Source organism: Triticum aestivum, chromosome 5A, assembly GCF_018294505.1.
Source record: "Triticum aestivum cultivar Chinese Spring chromosome 5A, IWGSC CS RefSeq v2.1, whole genome shotgun sequence".
In the NCBI taxonomy this organism is placed as follows: Eukaryota; Viridiplantae; Streptophyta; class Magnoliopsida; order Poales; family Poaceae; genus Triticum; species Triticum aestivum.
The window spans coordinates 518,944,933-518,950,932 of NC_057806.1; positions in this window are offsets into that span (position 1 = coordinate 518,944,933).

Here is a 6,000-nt window from a genome sequence, read left to right on the forward strand (position 1 = left end):
TATGTCTCTATGCCCTTTGGGCTCAAGAGTGCCTAGGAGACATATCAGCGCTGTGTTCAGAATTGTCTTCATAAGAAGATTGGGCGCAATGTTCATGCATATGTGGATGATATTGTGGTGAAGTCCAGGAAGGAGGAAACATTGATAGATAACTTGAGAGAGAATTTTGACAACCTCCGAGTTTATAAGATGATGCTTATTCTGGACAAATGTGTCTTTGTTGTTCCGGCTGGCAAGCTTTTGGGTTTTTTGGTGTCTAACAGGGGCATTGAGGCTAATCCGGAGAAGATCACAGCTATCACCTCTCTGGCTAAACCGGCATGTATCAATGACGTTCAGCGTTTGGCATGCCGGATTGCGGCTTTGAGCCGGTTTATCAGTTGTCCTGGGGAGAAGGCTATTCCTTTATATCAAATGCTAAAGAAAACGGATGACTTTGTCTGGAGCGATGCAGTTGATAAGGCGTTTGAGGATTTGAAGAGACAGTTAGCTGAACTGCCAGTCCTTGCGGCTCTGGTCGATAAAGAGCCTTTATTGCTATATGTGGCTGCTAATGCCCGGGCTGTTAGTGTGCCTATTGTTGTGGAGCGCAATGACGCTGGAAAGGAGTATCCGATTCAGTGAGGTGCTTGTCGAATTGAAGAAGAGGTATCCGCATTGGTAGAAGCTGGTGTATGGGGTGTTTATGGCAAGCCGGAAGCTCAAACATTATTTTCAAGGTCATCCTATCACAATGGTTAGTTCAGCCCCTTTGGGAGATATCATCCAAAACAGGGAGGCAACTGGCCGGATTGCCAAGTGGGCTATTGAGCTTGGACCTCACAGGCTTAAATATGCACCTCACATAGTGATCAAATCTCAAGCACTCGTGGACTTCATCAATGATTGGACAGAGTTGCAGGCACCAGAGGAAAAACCAGACAACACTTATTAGACTGTTCACTTTGACGGGTCCAGGCAATTGGAGGGCTCGGTGACTGGAGACATATTAACTTCCCCACGAGGTGACACGTTTTGTTATTTTCTCCGTTTAATGTTCCCTTGTACTAACAATGCAGCTGAGTATGAGGCCTTACTCCATGGTCTGCGGATGGCTAAGGAGATGAACTTAAGCCGGGTTAAGTGCTTCGGCGACTCAGACCTGGTGGCTTAGTAGGTATCTGGCATTTGGGATTCTAAGGATCTACTCATGGCTGCATATCGACGGGAGGTGGACATAGAGGCTAGTCATTTTAAGGGTTATAAAGTTGACCACATAGACCGGTGAAAGAATGAAGCAGCGGACTCTTTAAGTCGTCTGGGCTCTCAGCGTAAACTGATGCAACCTAATGTGTTCCTCAATGTACTCTATAATCCGTCGGTCAAGATACCCACACAGGAGGAGTTGGCTATCCCTGACCCGGAGGCCCAGTTGGTGGCGTCTTTGCATGTTATACCAGATTGGACAGCCCCGTACCTGTCTTACATGAACCGGGGCAAGTTACCAGATGATGAAACCTTGGCCCGGCAGATAATCCGGCGATCCAAGTCAATGACCATTATCAATGGGGAGCTACATCATTACAGTGTCCCAGGAGCAATTCAGCATTGTGTATCTCCTCAAGAGGATTGTGAGATTTTACGAGAAATCCACGAAGGAGATTGTGGTCACCGCGCCAGTTCAAAATCCTTGGTGGCTAAGGCTTTTCGTCACGGCTTCTACTGGTTGACGGCTCATGCTGATGCTGAGGATTTAGTAAAAGGTGTGACGGTTGTCAGAAATTTGCATGTCATGCTCATGTTCCGGCTCAGGAGTTGAGAATGATTCCAATCACTTGGCCGTTTGCAACTTGGGGGATCGATATGGTTGGACCCTTTAAGAGATCCAAGGATAAAAATACCGACCCGTTGGTAGCAGTTGACAAGTTTACCAAGTGGGTAGAGGCAGAGCCAATCAGTAAGTGTGATGCAGCCACGGCGGTTCAATTCATCGAAAAGGTATTATTCCGGTTTGGTTTTCCACATAGCATTATAAATGATAATGACACTAATCTGTCCAAAGGTGATATGGAGGAGTTTTGTCAACGCGAGCACATCCGGATTGATGTAGCGTCAGTGGCTCACCCTTAGTCTAATGGTCAAGCAGAGAGGGAAAATCAAGAAATTTTGAGAGGTATTAAACCCCGTCTTATGGTTCCTTTAAAGCGGACACCGGGTTGTTGGGTGGAGGAGTTACCTTATGTGTTATGGAGTAGCAACACCACACCAAACAGATCAACGGGTTACACACCTTTCTTCATCACTACTAGGAAAAGGCCTACTAATGGCGCACCTAATTTGGCCATTAATGGCGCATTTGGGGTGTGCCATTAGTGCCACGCCATTAGTATCTGGTATACTAATGTAGGACCTTAGATGCGCCATTAGTATATACAACAGTGCGCCATTAGTATGCCTCCCAGGGGGCCATGTATACCCAGGTGCTTTGGCATACTAATGGCGCACAACAATAAGATGCGCCATTAGTAACTTCGGCATACTAATGGCGCACTATTTAATGATGCGCCATTAGTATCCTTTGGCATACTAATGGCGCACTGTGATGTGATGCGCCATTAGTATGAATATTAGGTTTTTTTAATTTTCTGTTTTTTGCACAGGTTACAAAATGTATAATTGGACAAAATATAGACAGCACACATCAACAACAGATTCATCGAATACAATAGAAGATTAGTCTCTGAATACAATTCATCATATTAGTCTCCGAATACAATTCATCATATTAGTCTCTGAATTGAAAAGACCGAACAAAGATAGAACATTATATTACAAGTCTCGAGACCGCGAGTAGCGAGTTTGTCTTCAAATTACAAGTCGATATCGATCATCTAAACTACCATCACATAGAAGAGAGCTGCGGTCATCACAATGAGCATCATCACGATGGAACTCGTCTTCATCTGGTTCCTCCAACGCTCCCTCCCCTCTCTCGCTAGATAGCAGGCGTATCTAGATTCGGCCTCAGCCCTAGTGGTGTACCCTTTGTAACTGTTACCGCTGAATCGGTGAACCTGTCTCCGACACTCCTCCCAGTCGTCGTAGACTCCGAGATCCTTACCCTTGTACACGACATACGACGGCATCGCTATGCACTAGCCAAATGAAACGTTAGTACCAATTCACAGACAATACGTAAGCAATATATAAGTATGCAATAGAACGATCGGAAGAGAAAAGCAAGACATTAATAGCATCGATTACATCTAAGTTGAACGACTCTCGAAACCAAAGAGACATACTACAAGTTCATTAAAGTTTAATTACAACATGAGCCAATCAATGTTTCAGAACTAGACACAGCATCACTGCTTTTGACTCGACTCAAGGGACTGAAGCGTGGATGAAGCCGCCGTCTATCGTGGGAGTCATGAAATAACGATCGTTGTCAGCCTGCATTTGTACCATTGTGTCGATGTCACTGTTGGACGGTTGATTTCTGAGGTAGAACTACCCCGAGGTACGAAGGACATCTTGATGGATGATTTTTGCAAACTCCGACTGGATGCGAAAGAATTCTTGTCTGATGTCCGCGTCCTGGATTGCCGACACGCTCGCGGCCCAATCTTTGAGTTTACTCGGTAGCAGAAGTTGATGATGGTCCCGTATGATCGCCCGCATGTGATGGATGGCGTAGTAGGCACCCTTCTGACCGCCAGGCGGCTGCTTGACGCAGCAGAACGTCGTATTGTGGGAGAACACGTGCTTGCTGTACTTACGAATAGGCCTGGTGAAGGTGCCTCCAGATTTGGCGTAGCCGGGGAGAACATCATCAAGAACCTTCTTGACATTTGTGTAGTCTACGTTCGACTGACGGTCCGGGTCGAAATACATTTGGGGCTTAGGAGGGTGAGCGTGCAATGTGTGTCACTTCAGAAAACACGGAATGTTAAAAGAAAAACGACCAAAATCTAAGAATTCATATGTTACGGGGCGGTTGAGGGGAGGACTTACTCGGTAAAGTAAGGCACGAGGAAGTTATCCTTATCTTGGTTTGCCAGAATGACGCCTTCGAGGTAAGAAGTCGCGACTTGCCGGTCCCCAGCGCTGCCCAAGATCTTGGCACGCATGTAGAAGGGGTCGACTATCACGATGTCCGGGGTCTTGTCGCGAATGATCCGCATCTCCATACTCAGCGAAAATAGCTGAACGAAGGTGTAGTGCAGCGGATGAAGGTTCAACATAGCGTGGATGTCATCAAACCGCAGGACGATCGTACCCCCGATGGAGTTATCCACAAAGCCCTTGCCCTCTGGCACCTTGGCCGCGAAAACCGGGTATGCCACATCCTTCTCTCCGAGACACCGCTTCTCCAAAGAAAGAACACTGTCATGCAGACTCCGCACAGCACCGGTTGCAGCATCGAGCATATTTCTCGGTAGCATCGGCCTACCTGCCACATGCACCCTCCTCGAGATATCCTCAGGTGAAGGTGGCCCGTCCTGAGCACGGATCGTACTCGGTGCCGGCTGGCCCGCACCCTTGTTAGTCTTTCTTTTGCGTGCCTTCTTCTTCTCCTGTAATGGGACCGAGTTCTGCTCACAGACCGCCTTCCTGAGTGTGTTAGGGCTGATAATATTTCGCACCTCGCCTATCTGAGGCTCGGTGAAGTCGGCAGCTGGAGGCGTCTCCTGAGAGCTGAACGGCAGACGACGCCTGTTGCAACTTGGCTTCTCCGCGGTACCAGCTAGATCGCGCACGTCTTTTGTTGGGTTGGGTTCTTGAGAAGGAGGCCCCATGAAGTCGCCACCGTACCCATGATCGGCAAAGTACTGATCGACGTTGCCAAATGTATCGTCGTCGTCGTCGTTCTGATCCTGTGCCATATGCATGTTTGGATCCAGTGGCATAGGGATGTCCGGCACCGTTGTGGCGGTCTTGCCATGGGGCCGACTTGGCACCGGAACGACTGGCGGTGTTGTCTTTGGGGTGGTGTCCCCCGCCCCCAAACGAATCTGGCTTTTCGGCCAAAGCAGGGGCCAACTCAGGCAGGCGCTGAGGGTCATCACGTCATCATCGTCGGCCCTAACGGGTCGAATCGGAGGTAACAACTCGTCATAGCCTGGGAGCACCCAAACCAGTTGAACCCTAAACAAGTTGGGTGGCATCTGGGTACCATGGAACAAGGGGTTGCCCGGTGGAACGATTTTGCCCTTGGCGACATCGACCAACTCATTGTTCATGAAGTGCAGGAGAGTGCATGGAACGTCGGCGGCGCCCTGCAGAAACATGTAGGGCGTCAGGGATGCCCAGTCAAAGGCAAGGAGATGAAGTCCTCGGCCGAGAGAGGCTTTTAGTTACCGTGATGATGGCATCGAGCTCGGCTAATGTCGAGGCACCGCCAACGGCGGGCGTGCAGTTGACGGAGGGGCCGCTTGCTGCAGAGGTGCCGGCCGGCATACACCCGGGTGCATTAAGCTCCCGTGCCAGCGTCGGAGACACCAATGCCGCCTCTGCCGGAGACACCAATGGCCCCGCCATCGTGTTCTACGAGTTGCTGGCCGTGAAGCTAGGAATCGGGGGCGGCCCCTGTTGGCCACCCGCAATCCACGCACTCAACCCCTGGATCAAGGTAGGCACGATGGTTGTGATCGTCGCTCCGAGTTGTTGTTGCACTTGCTCTTGGAAAATCTCCGGAATCCGCGCCATCTGTGCCTTGAGTTCTTGAACCTCGCGTGCCTGGCTTTCCGAGCTGGTCTTTTTCTCCTTTCGCCCACCAGTGTTATAGTATGACGATCATTTTGTCGACAAGCCTTTGCCGGCCACACGACCAGCTGACGTCGGCTTACTGAGCTTATCCTTGTTCTTCATTACATTCAACGCCCTATTTAGAGTGGTGTCCCAAGGGTTGCTCTTAGTCGACCCCGCGCTACTGCCTTCAGTCGCCTGCTGAAGGAATGTGAACCATCTAGAAATTTGGTTTCATTAATTAGAATGCAACCATATGGAGCTAATTACATG